Raw genomic sequence first — 23,721 nt, 5'->3', positions numbered from 1 at the left:
CTTACGTTATTCTTCTTTGCGTCATCTAGGAGCTGCTAGATCAATGTCTCATAGTCCCTCACTATTTTTTTTTTTTGTACCGGGGATCAAACTCGGGTCCTTGCACTTGCGCAGCAGGAGGCAAAACTACTGAGCTAAATCCCCGGCCCCACCCTATTTTTAAGAGATCTCTCTTTTCATGGTCACTAACTGCAATCTTGTCTTCTATGTCTGATATTGCATCTTCACATTGGCTCATTCTGCTGTGAAAATTTTCAATGGAGTTTTTAATCTCCTGGATATCTGTTTGAATCTGTTTCATGGATTCCATTTCTTTCCTATGTTGGGTGTTCATGGTTTCCATTTCTTTCCTGTGCTGGTCATTCATGGCTCCCATCATGGTCCTGAGCTCATCTATTTTTTTTTTTTAATCTGTTTCTGTTCTAGAGTCTTTAATCATGTCTTTCATTTTGCTCATCATCTCTGTAGTTATCTGGGAAATTATTTCTGTTTTGAATTTTTCTAGAGCCGTGTTCATCTGTTTTGTTACTTCCTGTGCTATCAGTTCAGGGTGTCCAAGTGGTTGATTATCAGATTTTTCCACCTCATTTTTTTCCCAGAATTTGCCTTTGGTGAGCTGGAAGTCTAGGTTTGCACATTGCTTAGGTGTCATCTCATTTCTATTTTTGTTGTTGGTGCTGTTTTTTGTTTAATTCCTGGGTTGATACTACAATATTGCTTATTGTAAGTATCTTTGTTGCTTGTATTTAGAACCCTTACAGAATGACTGCTTCTCAGAGGTGTCTTCCAGGTATAGTTGGTCTTTAGGCTTTGAGTCTCTAATGACTTAGGCAATCTCATTTTCAGTATAGCAGGAAGGACAGCTGATTAGATCAATCACAACACTAGCCCAAGCAATACAATCAGCAACAACAATAGCATCAAGCACAGCTTAGAAAATGACAGTTTGTTTGTTTTTGGTACTGGGGATTGAACTCAGGACATTCCACTTGCAAGACAGGCAGCAGAACCACTGAGCTAAATCCCCAGCCTTAAATTTAGAATAGTATTTTTTTTTCCTGGCACTGGGGGCTTGAATTTGGGACTTCGCCCTTGTGAGGCAGCCGCCGGAACCACTGAGCTAAATCCCTGGCCCTAGAAAATGACAATCTGCGGTAGCTATTAATCTATCACCTTTAACCATGTGAATTAATCAAAATTGAGGACTAGCCCAAAATATGTTTACAGTGAATAAATAAACTCTTCAATATAGCAACTTTACCCTTTGGGATGAGGACTTAGAAGGAGTTGGGGAGGGAGGGACAGATAGGTAGAAGGATAGGGAATGGTTAGAAGTGAGGACAGAGGACACAGGAAGATCACACAAACTTTGGGAAACTGTTGAAGATGAGAGGAAAAGATAGAATGAAAGAACAAAGACAAGAACAGAACCAACTAACAGCAATAGGGAAGTGAGAAACTATATTCACTTTCTTATAAAACTAATGACAAGAGAAGGAAAAAGAGAGAAGAAAAAGCGAGAAAAAAGAAATATGAAATAGGACATGGAAAAGGGATAAAAAGGGAGAGAGATGAAGAAGAAGGTGGGGGGAGAGAAAGCAAAGAAAAAAGAAAAAGAAAAAAACAAATTTGAAAAAAATTAAAAATAAGAGAAAAATTACTTAGAAAAAAATTAAATTAAAAATAAAGGTCCTCCTTCAGGGTATGCCTCTGCCATCACAGTAGACAACATGGGCAGCACTGTGCAGATCTAAGTCAATTAGTCTCAGCATGCCAGCCACAGTCCACTGAGATTCAGGCTGATTTCTGTCTGCACGGCCCAAGTTGAGCTTCCTGACCTTGTGCTGGATTGAATTCTGCAAGGTTCCACTGCAGGTTCCCACTGCCCTTCCCCAAAGATAGTCCAGGTTCCAATGGGAGGTGCTGATTCCTCCAACTTACCAACTATGGTGGTCTGGTGTTCCTTTATTGCAGAGATTTTCTTCACTTTCCCAGTGGGCTTCATTTTTCATCAAGGAGCCTCAGAGAGGTCCTTTCTCTGTTGTTCACTTCTGCTCTATCTTCTGGAGCTCAGAACAATGGCCTTTATGACCTCCCTAATGCCTCTGTAGTATGGATCCAGGTACTGCCGAAGCCTGGCAGCAGAAGCCTGGGGAGCTCAGCCCAGTGGCCCAGGGCTGTGGTCCCGGAGTTCTGGGGGGCAGTCCTTAGATAATATTCCTAAATATGAAAATTATTTGAAAATTTCAGTGTCCAAATAATGTTTTTTGGAATGTTGCCACATTTTATTTGTAGTATAAATCAGCCTTAGACAATATGCAAACAGTGTCAGAGTTGAGTATGACTTGTAAAGTCTAAAATACTTATCTGGCTCTTCATAAATGCTTGATGCATGCTGCTTTAGAGCAAAAAGAAAAAACTCATTCCTTTTTCTTTAATATTTTTCCTTTTCTTGTCATTTTTTTCTACTTTCTTATGTTATTCATGCTTCTTCACACCCAGAATAGAATAGCCTCCTCAAATTTCACTTTAACCAAGAAGAAAAATAGGAGAAAAGTTCAAGAGGCCAGAATTTGATCTTTGTTTTTAACTGTGATCTTGGACAAGTCATTTTGTCTTTCTGAGCTTCTGTTTTCTCATTTGCTCACAAAAGTGCTAAATTATATCATCTCTAAAATATTTCTCCCTGTGAATTCCATGAACTAGACAAAAAAGAAATAAGAGATAAACTAGGTGAATAAAAATGTAAAGGAGAAGGATGAAAGAGTGATTAGGAGACTCCTGATTGCTAGGTAGTAAGACAGAATAGTAAGTGTCACCTTTATTGAGTTAGGCCATTTATATATATTATCTTTAATTCTCATAAAGACCCTGTAAGTTAGGTATCATTACCCCATTTGCAGATACAAAAACTAAGGGTCAAAGAGGTTAATTGGCTTGCTCTAAACTAATATCTATTAAATGGCCGGAGAATCAAGGTTCATACCCGAAATGTCTGGCATAAAGCCAGTGTTGTTCCATTTCAACAAACTGCCTGAGTTGTAAGAAGAGAAGTGAGCTGAGAGAACTTACTGCTGTTATATACATTTGTCTTCTGAAATGAAAGGCACTATTTCTCTGGTGATCTTATACATTATTCTTTAATGCTATATATTCTTTTTGTTGGCTTTGTGCCTTCAAAGGAGATATCCTTTTTAGTCTAAAATCTCTAAAGGATTTGCAGGGCAAAACACATTTCAAGACATGCAATCATATGGAAGAATGAAAATCTTTTATAATATTATTTGTTAAACTGACAGCCCTACTTAACAGAAGCCATTAAAATATTTACAAAGTAGCAGCTGTTCTTATTAAAAATACTGCTTTTTGGAGGCATAAAATAGACAAGTTGATAAGTACTAGATAAGCTATTTGAGGGTTTATTGTGTACATTGCACAGTATACAGAAAATTCTGATATTTAGAGAGCAATTAATACTGTAAAGTCTTTTAAGTTAAAAGGACATACCCAGTAGGAACTGAACTGTTTCCAAGAATTTGTCATAGTGATCATTTAAACAATTTAGGAAGCCCCCAAATATAATCTTTTAAGAAGTGCTAGGCTTTTGTTGTGTTTTGTTTTTTAAAAATAAGCTTTGTTCTCAGAAGATAGTTATACCCAAATGAATCTCCATTGAGCTCAGTTGAATTCTATATTGCTCTAGAATTTCACCTGGGACTCAAGAAAATAATTATAATTTGTGGGAAATATGCCAAGAGAGCAAACCAGTGTTAACAAAAATGTTTAAAAGTAACTGACCATTTGCATTTTATGCCTTAATCTACTAATTTGACATTTTAAATGTAAACTGATTTTCTTTTTAAAAAACAAATATTTTTAAAAAGTAAAAATTATTAAAAGTTACCCCCAAATGAAGAATTTTATCTCAAGAGAGTAGTTTTTACAACCTAATATTTATGAAGAGAGGGAAAATATATATAAAAGTGGTTTTGGGCAACATGTTGACAGTTACATAAAAGACAGTATACTAGTCAAGCTCCTGTGATGATGTGAACTTTTTAATTTTTAAAATGACTTCTACTTACTGGTAAAAGCATTAGACTGAAGGGAAAATATGGTAATATTTTGGTAGTGTTCTAAATCTGTGAATACTGATAGTTTGAGAAAACCATATGATTTCATTAATAAACATTCATAAAAATCATGGAATTATTCCAAACCTTTAAAAATATATTGGTATCACCATTCTTTTTCTACCCTCAAATTCACCCAATTCATTTACTTTTTTGAATGTTGTTCAGCCTATCCTTGAACTCACAATTCTATTTCCACCACTCACGTGCCACTGGGCCTAATCCAGTTCAGGCTGGCTTTCAACTCACTAAGTATCCCAGGCTGGGCTCAAACTCATGGCAGTCCTCCTATCTCAGCCTTCCAGAGTGCTGGGATTAGGGGTGTATGCCTGACTAACCACTTCATTTTTTGTTGTCCCTCCAAATACAGTATTTTCTATGCTGTTCTTAATAAAAATAATATTTTTCCATCTTTAGAAGTGGAAAAGTTAGGAGATGAAGATGATAATGAGGGAAGCATTAGGATGTTCAAAGTGTCAAGAGCTTATCAAGAGTAAAAGCGAGCAAGAATGGAAAAGTGTTACCTTGACCTAAGAAGGTGATCACAGGCAATTCATCTCTTAGGGATGAGTCCCATGCTATTGATTTCAGCTACTTCATTGTGATATGATCTCTATGAAAGTCATGTCCTCCACTATGATATCATAATATGTTTTTTTGGCAGTTTTGTACACATTAGAAAGATGATAATGTTTTTTCATCCCTCCATCCCCAAACTGAGGCTTGGACCCAAGGCCTTCACTCTGAGCTACATCTCCAGCCCTTTTTTCTGTTTTTATTTTTGAAACAGGGTCTTGCTAAATTGCTGAGTGGCCCAACCTGGGTTTGAACTTGAGATCCTCCTGCTTCACCCTCCCAGAGTACTGGGATTATAGGTGTTGGCCACCAGGCCTGGATGTGTTACATTTTTTAAAAATCAGAAGTTTGTCATTAACATTGGGTTTTGCTTTCTCATTCTAGAGACATTTGATATGAGGTGAAACACTTAAATGGAAATAATCACTCATTCTTTGGTGGAAATGTAAGTATATTGAGATTAAAGTACTTTTTAAAAATTTCACTTCCATTATCATTAGTACATTGATTGATAGGCTGAATTTCAGTGTTCATATGTTATCAAAGTACTTTATAGGGAAAAGTAGACATTTGAACCAATCTGTCCCAGAGTAACTTAGTGGGGAAAGAAACCTTATTAAACAAGCTCAGATTTCATTTCTCATTGTCCCAGGTCAGAGAATGCAGTGAATGCCAAAAATTACTAAATCTTTTTATTGTATTTTAGTGGTAATCAGTTGGTTTTATGCAGTTCAAATGTAGTAGTAAGACATCATCTGTCATTGCTTTATTTATGTTTCTTCAAAAACATGATAATTTTTAATTTAAATATGACAGCACTAGGAATGTAAAGTTGAATATTTGATTAAATAAGTTAAGTAACAGTCTTTAAATTTAAAGGAGTTTGTGTGTGTGTGTGTGCTGCTAGGGTTTGAACCCAGGGTCTTGTGTGTACTAGGCAAGTGCTCTACCAGTGAGCTACACCCTCATCCTCTCAAGGATTTTTCAACTTTTAGTTTTGAGTTACTATTAATTGGAACTTACTTTCATTTAGAGAATTTGTACTTATTCTCTGAAGTTTTAACTCATAACTAGGAACAATTTTTTTTTCTTTTACAATTGGTGCAAGAGTCAAAGGCTGATAGGCCTTTTATTTCGTATTTCATATGTACAAATATATAAACTGTTCATACTAGTAAACTATGAAGTTGGGCAGGATGATAATTGCTATTAATTATCTAAGGTTTATTCTAGGCTCTTCCATGTGATTTTGAGGTCATTTAACCTCTTTTCTTAATTTAACCTCTTAAATGATTGGTAAGGGTGTTTAGAAATGGGCATCATGTATTTCTGATTATCTGTACTTTTAAAAGATAATTTGAAAGTGTTTTACCAAAATAAACTCTTTGGGCTTCAAAGCCTACATCTTGAAACTTTTTCTGTGAAAACACTAATATATGAGTACAAAAGTGTTTATAAATAAACACATAAAAATAATTTATTATGTAGATTTGCACATGTCTGAAACTGATAAAACAGTACAGTGAACCCCGAGCTGCTCATCTTCTAAATTCAGTAATTATCAGTTTATGGCCATTTTTTTTTTTTTTTTTTTTTTTTGGTACCAGGGATTGAACTTGGGACCTTGCACTTGTGAGGCATGCAGCGGTACCTCAGCTAAATTCCCAGCCCTATGGCCAATGTTTTTGCTTCTACATGTCCAACTTGTTCCACACACTGGATTATTTGTAATATTGGGAGCAGATTCCAGATGGATCATTTCATTTGAGGTTGTAGGACTGAGGTCTCCCTTTCTTTGCTGGCTGTTATCCTGGACCATTCTTTGCTCCTCAGAGTTGCTTATGTTCCTCCTCATGCTTTCCACATCTGGACCTTTCCAGCAAGAGTGAGTCAAGTCTCTCTCATACTTCAAACATCTTTCTCTTTTTTGGAATTCCGATTTTATTTTCCCTATCATGACTCTCTGACTCTAGCCATAGAAAGTTCTCTGGCTCTTTTGATTACTTGATTTACTTGTAAAAATACAGGATAATTTCCCTTTAAATTTAATGAAATCTGTAAAGTCTCTTTTGCCATGTAATAGCGTGACAAATTCTAGGGATTAGAACATTGAGATCTTTGGTGGGAGCATTTTGCCTACCACTCGTTTTTAGGAAAGTTTCTCCCATTCCCAGCTAATATCAGACTTCACTTATGTTTTCTTATAGTACTTAATGGTTTTGTTTATTTATGGTTAAATCTCTCCTACTTCTGTACTTTATTATGGTGTGAGGTATGAGTCCAATTTTATCATTTTAAGGAAAGCTAATATAATCACTGGGTTGTACGAGATTCCATGTATTCAAACACTGAAATTCATCTTTTTCCCTACTGATTTGAACTATCTTTATCATGTACCAAATTTCCATATATGTTGTCTACTCTGTTCCACTGGGATATATTTAAATATCTGTGGGGCTAACTTCCTCTCATTGTTCTTTTGCAGATTTACCCAGCTTTTCTTGTTTGTTTTTCTTTCCACATAAATTTGACAACTGTAGACTTCAGGGGGAAAAGTCTGATAGTACTTTTATGTGCACAGTATTAACTTTATAAGTTAACGTAGGGAGAAATGAGTTTGTCAAATGCCTTTTCTGTGTCTGTGAAGATGATCATATGGTTTTATTATTTAGTTCTAATGAATTACATTAATAGATTTCCTAATATAAAGTCAACCTTGCTAATTGTAATAAACCCTGCTTGTTCATAATATATTATTTTTAAATGTGCTATTGGATTCCACTTGCTAATATTTGAGTTTTTATAGTGATATTAATAAGCGAGAATGATCTGCAGTACAATGTGTCCTAGGTTTGAGATCAATATTTTACTTTCTTCCTTGGATGAATTTTGAAAGTTTCCTTCTTTTTAATGCTCTGGAAAAGTTTGAGAACTACTAGGAAATTTGATTTTTACAGGTTTGTAGACTTAATTATACTACATGAGTCAGGAGTTTTGTTATGCAAGAAACATTTCAATTTTATTTTAAGGCAATTTGTCATTTAAGACAATGCAAGTCTGATAAGTATAGTTTTCTTAGATACTATCCATTCCATCTAAAGCTTAAAGTTTATTTGTGCAGAGTTGTGTAATCTCTTATGATATTTTGTTTCAAAGATTATTCTTCTTTGATCCAAATAATTTTCTGTTCCTGTACCTTCTCCCCTTCTTTGTGGATTATGTTAGTGATTTATTTTGATGATTTTTTCCACATGACCAAATTTTGGATTAGTTCTATTTTTCTAGCTATACTTTCCAGCAATTAAATGATATAAATTATATAATTAATTTCTGCTTTTTACTTTTATTCAATCCTTCTGCTTTTAGGGGAGTTGTTTTATTATAGCTTTTAAAGCATGATATTTTGAATTTAATTTTTATTGATATAAGTACTCAATGCTATACATTTTCTCCTTACAAACTCAAAGCTTTTGATATAGAATTTTCATGTTTATTTTCAAGAAATTTTGCAGATTAACTTATTTACTATCTTATTTTAAAGTTTCCAAGTAACAGACTTTTAAACTTAATTTTTAAAATTTTTAATTTTATTGCTTACAGGTCAGAGTATATCTTTCTGTATTATTTCTATTCTTTGGAAATTTCCAATGTTTATTGAAGTTTTCTTTGTAGCCCAAGATATGGCCAATTTTTCCATGAGTACTTAAGAAAAAGATATATTCTTCATTTTCAGAATTTATTATAGATCTGAAAGCTCTATCTACCTCACTGTTGTTTAGGTCTTCTGTATCTTCCCTAATTCCTATGGATATGGAGGGCTGACTACAGACACATACATAGAATTCATCTCTCTTGTTTGGCTTATTTGATATTATTTGCAGATTTTTTTCTAACTCTTAAGAAGGTTTATCTTTATTGCAACAGTTATATTGTATTTATATTTTATTTTATGTTACATTATAGTTTTTCTTTATAATATCCTAGTCACTTTCTAGGACAGTGAAAAATATTAGAATGAACCAGTAATCCATTTTCCTCTTTATCCTTCTCTACTAATGTCAGACTTCAAAGAATACAGTTTTTACTTCCAGCCAGCACCTTTAAGGCAATTGTACTTTTTCTCCCCACTTTTTAAAAGTAGTTGTACTGTGTTGTGTCATTGTGTCCTAAAAGTGCTTAGTTCAGTACTGTTAAGCATATTCATATTTTTGTGAAACAGATCTAAGGAATGTTTTCATCTTGCAAAACTGAAACTCTACCCATCACACAGTAATTCTCCTTGTCTTCCCTTTAAGTCCTTGACAGCTATCTTTCTACTTTCTGTTTCTATGTTGTTTTTATTGCTCTAAATAATTCATATGAATGGAATCCTAAGTACTTGTCCTTTTTGCTTACTTCATCATTTAGTTTTATAGGTAGACATATTTATTATGTTCATTACTAGTCCATATATAAATGCCACCAGTATCCCAGTTGTTATTTGTTATGTGAGTTCCTGCTTTCATGATCTATATACATACTGAAAATCAAGATCAAGTGATCTTTTCCCCCTCTGCTCCACAGGACGTTTGTTCTTCCTGAACTTTGCTTAAGACACCTTACTGATTTAGAAGTTCACTACTCCAGCTCCATTCTCCTCATGGCATTGTCTTTGGACAATTTTATACCTGCCTGGTGTGACTAGGTGCTTGAAGTGAGAGGCCCTTGGCCTTTAACAATAGCTGTATTTCATAGGTGTGCCAAAAGGCTATACCTATCCCACACCCTCATCAAGTGCCTCTCACTGTATACCTTTCATATCTGCTCACTGTGTCAGACTACAACAGGGTCAACAAACTCAGCAAGGTCTTCTTCCCTAGCTGATTTGCCATGCTCATTCCCTTGGTTGTTTTCACTTAATTAGTAGGTAAGGGCAATAAAGTCTTGAACAGATGGCTAGGCATTTGATCTTAAGAAAGTTATAGTTATTTCTACCATTTACTTGTGCTTCAAGGAATTTCTTCATGTTGACATTTAAGAGCACTGGACAAAAATCACATGGCATCATCATGCACTTCAGGCCTTCTCAATTCCAAGATGATTTTACTGGGTCTTGTAGCTGTTAATGATTTGTTCCTGTCCATTTACACTTTGAGGTTTATAGAAATACATTGCCACTAAGTTGTGTTGTAGATGCTGCCCATAGATTTTGGGATTCACTATTCTCATTGTTCTTTTGAGTATGAGGTATTTGAGGGAGATTTAAATACTACAATGATGCCATCTATTCCTGGCAGCACTGATCTTACTAAAAATAGGGAATAACTCAAATATTCATCATTAGCATATTGGTTAAACACATTATAACTATGTAATACAGCCATAGGCAGTGGTGCCTTCGCCTGACTTGCAAGCACAAGGTCCCAATTTTGATCCCGGGTACCAAAAAAAAAAAAAAAAAAAAAAATACAGCCATAGAAAAAGAAAAGAGGAACAATCTACATATATTGACATAGCTTTCCAAACTATTTTGTTAAATTTAAAAAGGCAAGTTTTCAAACCAGAAAATAATGAATGAGCATATTTTGTTTAAAATAAAGGAAAAAGCTACAAAATATATTAAGATTCCTTTTCTGGTTGGTAGCATTATACAGAACTCTTCATTTTCTAAATTAAGCATTCCTCATCATTTGAATTTTATATACTGCATATTATTATCTTTTCATCAGAAAGAATATAGTCTAAAAACAATAGTGTAAAACTATATAACTTTAAAAATATTTCATATGTAATTGCAAACATTCATATATAATGGGAAACTGCATGTGTGTACATATATATGTTATCTGTCCATATATACATATATCTCTATCTTTCTATATAAAAAACTGGTATTATTACCTCTGACAGTGAAACTAGATGACTATAGATCAGGCTTAGGAGTAAATTTTTCACTAAAAACTATTTGTACCTTTTGAATTCTGAACCATGTTTGTACTAATTATTCAAAAAATAAGTATTATTTAAAATTTAATATTTTCCCTAAAATTACCACTCTTTTTGTGTAAAATTAATTTATAAAATGAAAAATAAAATTTATGTGAAATTAATTTTACACAAATTTAAAACTTATCTAAAGTAGGTAATTTAGAAAATGTCCAAACTTAACTGCTTTTTTGGTAAAAATTTTATTAGCATAAGAAATTTTTTAGTGGAATAAATGTAACAAACAATTTTATACTGAAAACATGTCTTCTACTAAAGACTACTATAACAATAATGTGGCATTAGAACATTGAGTTGTGTTCACCTAAGGGAAATATTTTAAATGGCATTACTTCCACTCAATTATTTAGTCTGGTATTGGTAGGTTTTTTGAACCTATAAATACCTTAATAAAAAATGTAAAAATCAGTACTTTGGTACTGACATGTCTTTTCTTTGAGGCAGAGGTATAGTCCATAAAACAAGAACCAAAATAATGTGCTAGAGCAGGAATTGGCAAACTATGCTGAGGCCAAATACAGCCTGCTGCCTATTTTCAGTAATCTGTAAGCTAAGAATGGATTTTACATTTTTAGTGATTGGAAAAACATCAAAAGAATATTGTGTGACAAATCAACATTATATGAAATTTATATTTGTGTTCACAAATGAAGTTTTATTGGAACTCTGCTTTGATTTTTCATTAACATACCCAATTTTGCACTGTAAAGATAAAGTTGAATACGTTTGCCCCAAAAACCTGTATGCCCCAGAAATCGTACAATATTTGCTTTCTAGCCCTTTATAGAAAAACTTTGCTGACTTTTATTTTAAAATATTTCATTAATCTAAGAAAAGCTGAAAAGCTGGAAGCTGAGGTTGGTAGCATACGCCTGTAATCCCAGCATATGGAAGGTTGAGGCAGAAAGATTGTTGTGAGTTCGAGGCCAGCCTGAACTACATGGTAAGTTTGAGGTCAGCCTGAACTACAGAGTGAGACCCTGTCTCAAAAATGAGGAAGGAAGGAAGGGAGGGAGGGAGGGAGGGAGGGAGGAAAAGAAAGAAAAAGAAAGAAAGAAAGAAAAGGAAAGGAAAGGAAGAAATAAAAGCTGGGTACATTAGGATCATAAGTTTTAACACCCCCCAACTTTAATTTTGGCTCTAACACAGTGATCAAAGAAGCAACTAGTTTGATTCTCAGTTGGTTAATTTTTAATTTTCATTTATGACTTAGGTAAATTCTTGAGACAAAGTATTTGAAATAGCTTTCTTTCTTCTTAACTAAAACCTTACAGCTGTCATCTTAGCATGAAGGGAAGGCTAACATATTATTTTGTGCTGGACCACATAATTAATGGACCAGTGCACACATTGATGGGTTTAGATGAAGAGTGACTGAAATCTGAACTATTAGTTTCCCCTTTCTTGTTACTTCAAAACTAGTTTGGGTTTTAAACATCAAGTGACAGGTGTTTATCTCTTCTTACATGTCAGATAAAATAGGCTTTCTGATAAGTCCACTTGAAGCAAAGCAAAACAAAACAAAACAAAAAACAAGCAAGCAAGGAAAACCCAAAATTCTACAATAGGACCCACAGAAAAAAACTACACTACTTAATGTCCCCTAAGGTTGCCTCCATATACATGTCCTTCAGAAATCAAAAATGAGAAGTTCCACTACTGAATACTAAGCTTCTGAACAATTGCACAGAATGAAAGTTTGAGCACTGACAGGATTCAACTTGATAATTCATCATAAATACAAGAATTAAATGCTTTGATACTTATCTAAAAGCAAGACATAAATTATTTCCTTATCAAAATTTAGACAATTATTTTATTGCAATTAAGGTTTTTTTGGTCAAGGGAAAATGAGGGGTTAATGGAATTTTATTTTAATATACCATACATCTCTGTACAGTTTGAATTTTTTGATGAGTTCATATTATTTTATTAAGAATGATTAAGATAAAATTATCTTATATTTAGAAATGAATATTTAGACATACTAGTAAGAAGTTAGTAATCTACAATATATATTTTCATTCCTTATTTCAGTTCCAAATTGTGTGGTTGTTAAAATGTATGATATGAATTCATATTTGTTTCTTCATTTATTTTCAAATATAAAGCAGAATTAGGCATGTCTTATAAAATACAGCATGCTTTAAAACAGATTGTTTTTAAATTCTTTATAAATATAATAAAGGTCTCCAGTGATGTCCTTGGTATTAATATCAATTTTAATTCAATATATAGTGTTAATAATTTGTATAAATATCGGTTTAAAATTTGCTTAAAAAACTAATGGAATGATTTTCTTTGTCCTCAATAAGAAATAGTTGCGGACCTATAATGAAGGCTGAATTAGATAATTGTGAAGTTTAAATATACAACTTATATGTATGCATTGTTTCATAAATCTTTGCATTGATCTTTACTGTTAGACTTTCTTTATTTTTTCCAGATGGATACTTTTATGAGCCAAAACATAGGAGTATTTTCTGAATTTACCTCTAGGCATTAAGGCAAAAGAAGTAAGGATATTATAATATGACTTGTTTAAAACATCACTATGCTACTCTGAATGACAGTTTACAATTTATAATTAGGGTGTGGCTAATAAAGCCACTGAAGCAGACATAAGAATAGGTTTTCCCTTATACACACTCCTAGCCTGTCAGTCAAACCTCTCAAATACTCTGTTGCACAGGCATGCCAATAACTAAAACCATATTTTATCAGTTTTGTCCCCAAAGGCTTTTAAAAGGCTGTGCAACCATACCAATGTTTGAAAACCTCAGATTAAAGCTGGAGTCCTTAAGCAGATTCTTATTACTCCTGAAGAAGTAAAACATATCCCAGTATTATCTTGATATATTATCATATAAAATTTATAATTTAACAAAATTGACTTTTTTGAGTTCTTGTTTTGCTCATTTCCAGCATTTCTATATAATAACTTTTACACATCTAGAAAATGCTAATATAACTATAAAAACATGAAAAAATTTTTCACTGGTTTTATCAGTATTTTTGCATACTAATATTTAGTAAAATAAAAAAAAGCAACAAAAAACTATGGATGTGTTGACTACACCCCTTTCCAGTGTAGTCCCAAATATAGCCTCCTTAATTTTTCTTATTTGTGTATTCTATCTGGTGCCTGGTAATTTAATACACAGTTTTAAACAGAAGGCATAGATTTTGGTGGTAGACTCAAGGTTTAAACCACTAAAAGTTGCACATGTGTTCTGGCACGTTGCAATGCTAAAAATTGTTTCAAACCAGTAGCTTTCAAAGCTGGACTTTCGGATGTTGGAAGTTAACTTCTTGTACACATTGTGGTATTGGCATATGGGAGGAGAAAGTAACCAGAGAAATACTGAACAGAAGAAGAGGGGATGAATCTAACTGAACATACAACTATAGACTGTATATGAAGAAATTGTTTACATCTATGACTATAAATAGCTATAGAAAATTTTTAACTGACATAGACCATATTGATGTATCCTGGAGAAAGATGGTATCTATAGCTTAGATTATGGCTTCTGATGACTGTTGTCTATTGCTCGGAACATTAAACATTTAGGTTTCTTTGTCTATAGTCCTTCCTAGGTTCTTATTGGTGAGGTGTTGTGGTACAGAGAAAAAGCAGGCATAGAAGTCAAAATTACTATGTATTGAAAGTCTGTGTATAAAAGTTGTACACTATTACATGTATGTTTTTCAGTGAAATCTTATGTCATATGTGGTTCTTATTGGTATTTTTTCAGTATTCAAGTAATACTGTGATTCTTTTCTTTTCTTCATTTGAATGTGAATAGGGGAATTAGAATACTTCTTTCAAGGTTAAAAAAAATCTTTTAGGACACAGAAGGAAGCTCCCTGCCTCCATCCCAGGCTCCTAGGGCAGTGAAGCTCAGCCTGTCCCAGCACCCGGAAGGAAGCTTCCCGCCTCCATCCCAGGCTCCTAGGGCAGTGAGGCTCAGCTGGTCCCAGCACCCGGAAGGAAGCTCCCCTGCTGCCATCCCAAGCTCCTAGGGCACAGAAGTTGAGCCCTGTGGGCGCCAGAAGCACACCCCCCTCCCCCCCCACCGTGGAAATGAGAAGACACATAAACAAGCCTCAAAAACAAACTTTTGGATCACCTACAGCAACCCCAAAGGGAAACGAGATGGAACACTCTGATATTCAACCACCTGGACTCTCTGAACTGACAACAAAGGATCTGGGAAAAATGCAATCAGAAATAATTACTTAGATAACAGCAAAGATTTTGCTCATGGGGCAAGACATGATTAATAAATCTAGAGAGGACACAGATAAAAAAATAGAGGATCTGAGGAACATGATGGAATCCCAACATAGGAAACAAATGGAATCCATAAAACAGATACAAATGGATTTCCAAGAGATTAAAAACTGCATCGAAAGTCTGTGCAACAGAATGAATCAATGTGAGGATAGAATTTCACATATAGAAGATAAGATTGCAATTAGTGAGGAGGAAAAGAAAAATTGCTTTAAAATTGTAAGGGAACATGAGAAATCAATTCAGCAGCTGCTAGACGATGCAAAGAAGAATAATATAAGACTGATTGAAGTCAATGAAGAAAGAGGAGAGAGTGCAGATGACATAAAAGAACTGTTCACAGAAGTGATGGCAGAAAACTTCCCAAGCAGGGGAAAAGAACTTGACATACAGATAAGTGAGGCATATAGGACTCCAGCTAGCCTTAATCAAAAAAAATTTACACATAGGCATATAATAGTTAGGATTCCAGAAATCCAACAGAAGAACAAAATTCTACAAGCAGTGAGAGAAAAGAAACAAGTCACATACAAAGGAAAGCCCATCAGAATCACAGCAGACTTCTCAATGCAAACCCTCAAGGCAAGAAGAGCTTGGAGTGATGTATTTCAAGCCCTAAAGGAAAACAGCCTCCAACCCAGATTGATGTACCCTGCAAAACTATCTTTCAAAATGGATGGAGAAATACGATGCTTTCATGATAAAGAGCACCTCAGGAACTTCATGAATATCAAACCGGCACTCCAAAAAATTTTACACAATACCCTAGGAAAAGACAATGAGGATCACAACCCCAGGAAACCCAGCAGAATGAATCCATTGGGTGTGACAAATTAAATGCAAAGGGGGAGAATCCAACAAAAAGAAAAAAAGTCATGACAAGGCTTTTAAAGCTTTTGACTTCATCTTCCTAATGAGTGTATAATTCAATCTTATTATTGTACTGATTAGTATTTTTCTGATTCTAGAATTGCACACCATTCCTTGTGCTATACTGGCTATTTATCATCTTATGTCTACATTTTAATTGGGTTGTCTATTAATGAGCTCTAAGAATTCTTTATATATTCTGCTCATAGGCTGTATGCATTGTAAATATGGTCTGTTTTAAGGACTACTTTTCATTTTAATGATGTCATTTTAAGTTCTAAATTTGGATGGAATCTCATCAATTTTTTTTCTTTTATACATCATGGTTTTTGTATTCTAGGTAGTTCTTGCCTACCCTGAATTCATAAATATTTTCCCTTGTAATTTCTTCTTAAAGTTTTATACTTTTAGGCTTTCTTATTTAGGTTCATAGATCCCTTCGAGTTATTTTCATGTATAGAAAAAAAGGGTTGAGCTTAATTTTTTATATACGGATACCAGGTGTTCTAGTGCTGTTTGCTGAAGACACTATGTCTTCCTTGGCTCTTGAATCGAGTTTATATTCTATAAAATGCTAATGTTAAATAATCTTTCAAAACTCAATGGACCATATATGTGTGGTTCTATTTCTAGATTCTCTGTTTTATTCAAATGATCTATTGTCTTTCCTTACACCAACACTGCCTTGATTACTGTAGCTTTAGAAGAAGTCTTAAAATTGAGTGCTAAACGTCTTCCAACACTGTTTTTGTTTTTGTTTTTGGCTTTTCTGGGTCCTTTGTACTCCTACATAACTTTTAAATTTCAATATCCAGTTCTTCATTTATAGCAAGTATACACAGACCTTCATTTTTATATATATCTTGTGTTTTCTAATCCTGCTAAATTCAAATACAAGTTCTAGGGGCTCCTAGAGATTTCTTAGTATTTTCTCTGTAGATGATCATTTCATCTACATATAAAGATTTTGCTTCTGCCATGCCAATCCTATCCTAGTTGTGTCATTTTATTGCCAGACTAGTTTGGTTTAGACCTATGTTTCAAAGTCTAATGGACAGATGAAGAGTAGGCATATATGCCCTTGTTCCCCACTTTAGGGAGAAAGCATTGTATCGTCTCCATTCATAGAAGGAGTTTTTGTTGGAAGTATGGAGTACATGTCTTTGATCTGTTGAGAAGTTTCTGTTGCACTTCTAGTCTCCTGATAGCTTTTACCATGAACAGCTGTAGAATTTAGTCCAATACTCTTTCTCCAACTACTGACAGGATCATATGGCTTTTTCCTTTCCTCTGTTTAAATGATGACTTTTGGGGGTGGATCTTCCAATGCTGAACCAACACTGCCATCCCTATAAAAAAACCCACTTTCTACATCCTGCCAGATCTGACTTCCAATAGTTTGTTTTGTTAAACAAATTTCTATCTATGTTCATACTTTTTTCTTCTATTATCTTTATCCAGTTTTAGGATTAGCACAATGTTGAGTTCCTAAAATGAGGGAAGAAGTGTTCCTTCTTTTTTCTGCTTTAATTGTTTGATATAATTTATCAGTTAAAATGTTTATGAGTCTGCTGTTGTCATATAGGTAAGTTTTCAAGCTAGGAATATACTTTCTTTAATAGGTGCTATTCAAATTTTACATTTCCTCCAGAGTTAGTTTCATTAATTTGTCTTCTAAGTTACTTCTTAGAAGTTGTCAAATTTATTTCAAAAAAGATTTTTGTAATATGCTTTCTATATCCTTTTAAATTCTGTAAAATCTGTGGTAATGTCTCCTAGATCTTAATATTATAATTTAAAAAATGTATAACTGATATTGTGTAACAGGAAGAAAAGGACTAAAAGAGCAGGGGAATTGGGAGGGTAGAGGAAGGGAAAAATGGGAAAGGGAAAAATATGAGAAGGGGAAAAAAATGGAAACAAGGTCTTCGCAAATAGGGAAGGGTGGAGGGGGTGAAGGGAGGGCAAGGCAAGGGGAAAAAAAATAAGACCCAAGATACTCATGTAATGGTACAAGATCCCAATGATGTATGTAGCTGTATTGTATACCTAAAATATACCAATAAAGTTAATGGGGGAAAAAAATCTTTTTGCAAGGTTTTCCACCATTGTGAACATGAAGTATGGGATAAACGACAGGGTAGGGAAGTAAATGGTGGCAACCATTTACTAACCATTACTGATGACTGAACTAGTTTGCCCAAAGAAAGTAATAGAGTCATTTTGGTTAGCACATGTAACACTGTCAAGATTAAATGTCACCCTTGAGAAAAATGTATTTGTTATAAAATCCATAGCAATGGTTTCCTAAAGGTACTAGATTGATCAAAATATATAGTGAATGTTTAACTTTAAAAATGTTTTTACACTAAATAGTTAATGCCCCCCATTTCAAACCATTAATTTTCCTCACTTCAAACACACTTATGACATTGTTCTTCCCACTTCTAAACCAGTTCTGGAAGTCCTCTTTTGTGTCTTTGTGAGGTATGTTAAAAAAATATACTGAATACTGCTGCTGAGTGCCATCCAACAGAAAGCCATTACATAAACACATTACAGTGCATCCTCATCCACCTTTTTCACTGGATCTGGTACTGTGTAACTTCTGGTTCTTCCCTAGTCAAAATGACCATTAAAGATTAAGGTTTTCCATCAGTCTAGGATACCAAGGCAACCACAACAGCACAACTAAAGACACCCACAAAAGAGGATTTCCAGAACTGTTTTGTAAAGTGGCAAGAATGATGGAATAAGTGTGTTCAAAGCAAGAGGGAGTATTTAGAGAAGGATTAGTGGCAGTGTGTCTTTAAAGTAAATTTTAATGTCAATGTTCACTGTATTTCTAGATCACACCTCATATTAGAAGGCAGTTCAGGTGTAGCAACTCTTGGACTTTCTGGGTCTTTCCTTGAGGCACATGTATCACAGGTGTCACATGTTGAAAAACAAGTCAGAATTTCAAGCTAATAGCCTTCCAGTACAAGACTTAAGATTTGAGCTTTTCTTTTAGACACATAAATCCAAGTATATCAGTTGATGACTTCCCCATCTCCTACTCTGCATCCTTTATCTTAGGGGCTTGCTTCTAAAAGGTTCTTGATTAGTCAAGCATTACTATTAGTAGGTGTTCACTTGTTGCACCCTCCTAGTTATTTCAGTTAATTAAAAGTAGATTTATAGCCAGAACTCAAGCAAAATCTTACACTTTTTTGAGAATGTTAAGTACAAAAATGAAATTAGAAGAGTAGATTAAAAACTTTTGTGGGGCTACATGAGTGTTGACAGCCAATCTGAACAATAGAATATTGAGGACAGCATTAACTGTATAAGAACATGGTAAAAAAAAGAATGCAAAGGCAGGTAAGAACGTGAGCTAGCCTTACCCAGGTATATGTCATCTAGTCCAAATGATGGTTCAGAGGGCAGTGGGCATCTTAGTTATAATAGTCTTCAACGTATCTGTCCCTTGAGATACACTGTTGTAATACTGAATGATTAACCTTATGGCCATCATTCTGAGATTTTCCCCATAAATATCCTCCTGGAAATACCCTTTATCTCCATCTTATGTTGTATCTTTTGTATGAAAAATGTCGTTTCTACCTTTCTTCTTTGTGGAGTTTTTTTTTTCCAGTGCTAGAGATTGAAATAAGAGCTTCCTGCAAGCTAGGCAAGCATTCTACTACTAAACTACAGTTCTAGCCACTAACTTTATTCTTAATAATTTGACTAGTTGTAGACTTCTAGTAGAAATTTATTTCCTTGTGAATTTTCAAGAGATTCTCCACCATTGTCTTGTTCCAAAGTTGGTGGAGAGAAGTCCAATGCCATTCTAACCTTCTGGAGTTTGTACAGTCTTCTTTGTCCCTACAGTTTTGAAATTTCATAATGATATACCTTGGCTAAAGATCCTTCTCATTAATAGTGATTTTTCACTAATTCAGTGGGTCCTTTCAATCTTGCAAAAATTTGTTTAATACTGTTGATTTTACACCCTCACCCTCTTTCATTTTGGAACTGATTGTTTAATGTTAGACTTCCTAGACTGGTCCTCTTATTGTCTTTATTTTGTTTCCCTATTTTTGCTTTACCTTCTGGAAGATCTAGTCAATTCTGTCTTAAATAATCTTTTTTCTCCTAGTAGTCCTGGGGTACACATGCTAAGCACTTGCTTTATAACTGAGTTATAGCCTCAGCCCCTAAATTCTTTCATATTCAGTTTATTTCTACTATCATCTCTTAATTTCCAAAAATTCCTTTGGTTCTCAGATCTTTTTATACCTTCCTGTTCTGATTTCATGCATATATTATCTTCACTTATCACTCTAAGTATTAATAATAATCTTTTATTCTCTTTATGCATACCTTTGGTTTCTCTGTCATGCTGTTGTTTTACTTTGTCTATTAAAGGCTTTTCTCAAATGTCTTTATTCTTGTTTATCTGTTACTGTTTACAGTGGTTAACTAAAAGAAATGAGGTCATGAATAGAGAATTGAGGTTCACATAGGGAGAGAATGTACTGGGAAGCTCAAGATGTTAGTACTTGTGCAGATGTTAGATGTCTTTGCTATAGTCTAATCAGTTTTAAAATCTCTTACCTGGAAGTTATGCCTTGACTGTCAGTGATATGGAAGCCAAGCAGGCAGCTATAAATCTTAGCATTCCCCATTTGGTTGTACATAGTCACCTGATTCAACTGTTTATGACATGGTACTCACCTTGGGGTCTCTATCTTCTGCCCTCTCCAGAAAACAAACAACTAGAGAATAAATTTCTATTCTACTTGGATGGACAAGGCTAGGCAACACAGTAGTTTGGGGATTACATTGTTAAAAGCGTTTTCTGTCTATTACTCACATTAGCTGCCCCCCTTTTCATACTGCATTTCTCCCAAAATGAGACCTAACCAGAAAATAAGCCCTAGCATGAATTTTTTCAGGATGCTTGTAATATAAGCCCTGTTCCAAAAATAAGCCTCAGTTAAGATTGTCAGCCAGATGGACACATTTAATATGTCTGTTGTAACATATGATGGACATATTGAATTACAAAGTAGTAATATCAATATATAATTAAATATAAATAAATAGTATTGACATTAATACTTAAATGATAATATAAATTAAAATTATTTGTAAATACCCTAGTGGGTGCCTTTGGATAAGAGGTAATGCCTATGTAAACAGATGAACTCGAGACTTATTGCCTAATGACCAATCAATGCAGACAATGCATGAATAACATGTGCACTTACTAACAAACAGACACGGTTATCTAATATGAATATTCATATTTCAATATATAATGTATCATAACAATGCACTACAAGCAGGCTACATGGACAACAAATGCTTCCTTAAGGACAGCTCTATTGCTTGAGATGAGAGATTGGGGCCAATGGTTTTACAGGAAATGGAGTTGCAAAAAATTCAGGCCAAAATTCAGTATTTGGAGAGTTATGATGTGCCAGAAAAAGATGACATGACTGTATTTGAATAAATGTAAATTTTTGTACATGAATAAATGTAGATTGTTGTACATGAAACAAGACGTCCCCTGAAAATAAGGCCTATTGTATCTTTTAGAGCAAAAATTAATATAAGACCTGGTCTTGTTTTCAGAGAAATATAGTAATTATGTGTTACTGCCATTTCTTTAGCCTTCTGCAGAGTTTCCTTTACAATTTGAGAATTCTAATGAATAACTCACTTTTCTTAGGAATTTTGACAGCATTGCCCCAAAACTGTCTTACATCCAGTGTTGCTACTGTAAAGTCCAATAAATCAATCTGATCTTTTAGATTTGTGTAATTTGGCCTGGTTCTCAGCAACCCCTACCTTCACTAGGTTCTTTCTTGGATCTGTTGGTCCCCCATTCTCTCCTTTTTTTCCTCCCCCTTCTTAGTTACCTACTTTTCCCACGAATATCCTCATTTGGATTTAGAAGAATCATTTAGTCCTTTCTTAATCTCCTCTACCAGTTTCACATTTCCTCACTTCTAAATGGAAGGCTCCAGGGCTTAGTCTTTGACTTATTCTCTATCTATATTTACTTTCTACACATTCTCAATTGCTCCAATGGCTTTAACTGCCATATTTGCTTATAACTCTCAAATTTAAAAACCTGACTCATATATTATGCCTTCTTGATACTGTTCATATTTCCTGATACTACATTTTAATGTAAGTTGACCACACCAAATAAAAAAAACCTGAAATTTTATGAGTGCTGACATGATGCCACTCACTAGAGGAAAATTCCACATCTAATCTTATGTGACAGTCACAGTCAAAACTGAGGTACAACCCCCCCCCCAAAACAAGAAAAACAGTTACACTTAAAAACATTATATTAAATTACCTTTAGGGTATGTGTGTAAGGTGTATATAAACATATAAAGCAATCTCTTGTTTAAACTTGGGCACCATCCCCCAAATATCTCATTATGTATATGCAAATATCCACAATTCCAAAACATTCAAAATCTAAAACCCTTCTAGATTCCAATAATTTTAAATAAGACATGCTCAATCTGTACAAATAATATTTCAAATCACTTGAAAGATAAAAGAAGCCAAAATAAGAGAGAAAGAATTTCTGAACTTGAGGACCAGGCTTTTGGGGAAGGAAAGGGAGAGGAAGCAAAGAGGAGGGGAAACGGGGAGGGGAGTGGAGGAGAAAGGAAGGGAGCCTATGGACATATGTGACACCATTAAGTAAACAAATATTTGGATTATGGGAATTCTAGTAGAAGAACAAGTGGGTTAAGGCACTGATAACCTACTTAATAAAATAATAGCTGAAAAATTCCCAGATCTTCAAGGAGATGTGGATATCCAGCTACAAGAAGTTCAAATAACCCCAACTAGATTCAACCAAGAAGGACTTTCACCAAGGTTTATTATAGTCAAAATGTCAAAAGTACAAGACAGAGAATTCTAAAAGTAGCAAGAGAAAGGCATCATTTTACATACAAGAGAATGCCCATTAGACTTACATTTGGTCTTTTAATTCAACATCTTTGTTTGTGTTATTGTAATTAAAGCCACCCAATGGGACAGTCAATTCAAATCAGAGCCACCTAGCACTGAGACATACAAATTATGGCCCTGTTGTAAAAGTGTTTAAAGACACAGATAGGCCAATTAGATGAAAAAAAAAAAAGAAAAGGAAAAAACAAGACATAATTATATACTGTATATAAGAACATCAGCTCACTGTTAAAGATACATATAGACAAAGTGAAGGGGTAGAAAAAAATGTAACATACAAATGGAAACCAAAAGTGAGCAGAAGTTGTTAAACTCATAGCAGATGTTAAATAATCTGTAAAAAGAGACAAAGAAATATATGTATTTATAACACAGGCACACTATAGTCTGCTAAAAATGTATATACACTTCAGGAAAAGAAACATAGTATGATGTTTTTACAACAGAGAGTGTTACCCTTGCCTGGGGGACTCTAGAGGATGTCAAATATTGCAGAAAACCCAGCCATTAGAGAAGAAATTAAAAATGCATGTGAAGCAATCTCAATGACGAAGGTTACCCAAGCAGCAGTTTGCTGCACTAATAAATGTCTGGAAGCTAATGGTTACCATTTTGAGCACCTCTTATAATTTGAGAGGCCAAAAGTAACTTGTATTAATCTTACTGTGTCCAATAAGTTTACTATCAAAACATTTATCCAAGTTTTTTCCAGAATTTTTCATATATATATGAATTTAGCAAGAAGCTATAACAATTGTAAACATATATGCATCCAACCCAGGACAACCAAAATTTATAAAGCAAATATTACATCTAAGGAGAGAAGTAGACTGCAGTATAATGATAGTTGGGGACTTTGGGAAC

General features: G+C 34.2%; 1 protein-coding gene across 11 annotated transcripts in view; it reads right to left on the bottom strand.

The window, feature by feature from the left end:
- Positions 1-23,721, bottom strand: part of Wdpcp (WD repeat containing planar cell polarity effector) — a 406,541-nt gene that overhangs the window by 76,971 nt on the left and 305,849 nt on the right. The gene's annotated exons all lie outside the window — the stretch shown is intronic.

This window comes from Heterocephalus glaber, unplaced genomic scaffold (assembly GCF_053883595.1).
Source record: "Heterocephalus glaber isolate CG9 unplaced genomic scaffold, H.glaber_assembly_v1.0 deba00001457, whole genome shotgun sequence".
Taxonomy (NCBI): Eukaryota; Metazoa; Chordata; class Mammalia; order Rodentia; family Bathyergidae; genus Heterocephalus; species Heterocephalus glaber.
This window is presented reverse-complemented; position numbering and strand designations above follow the sequence as displayed.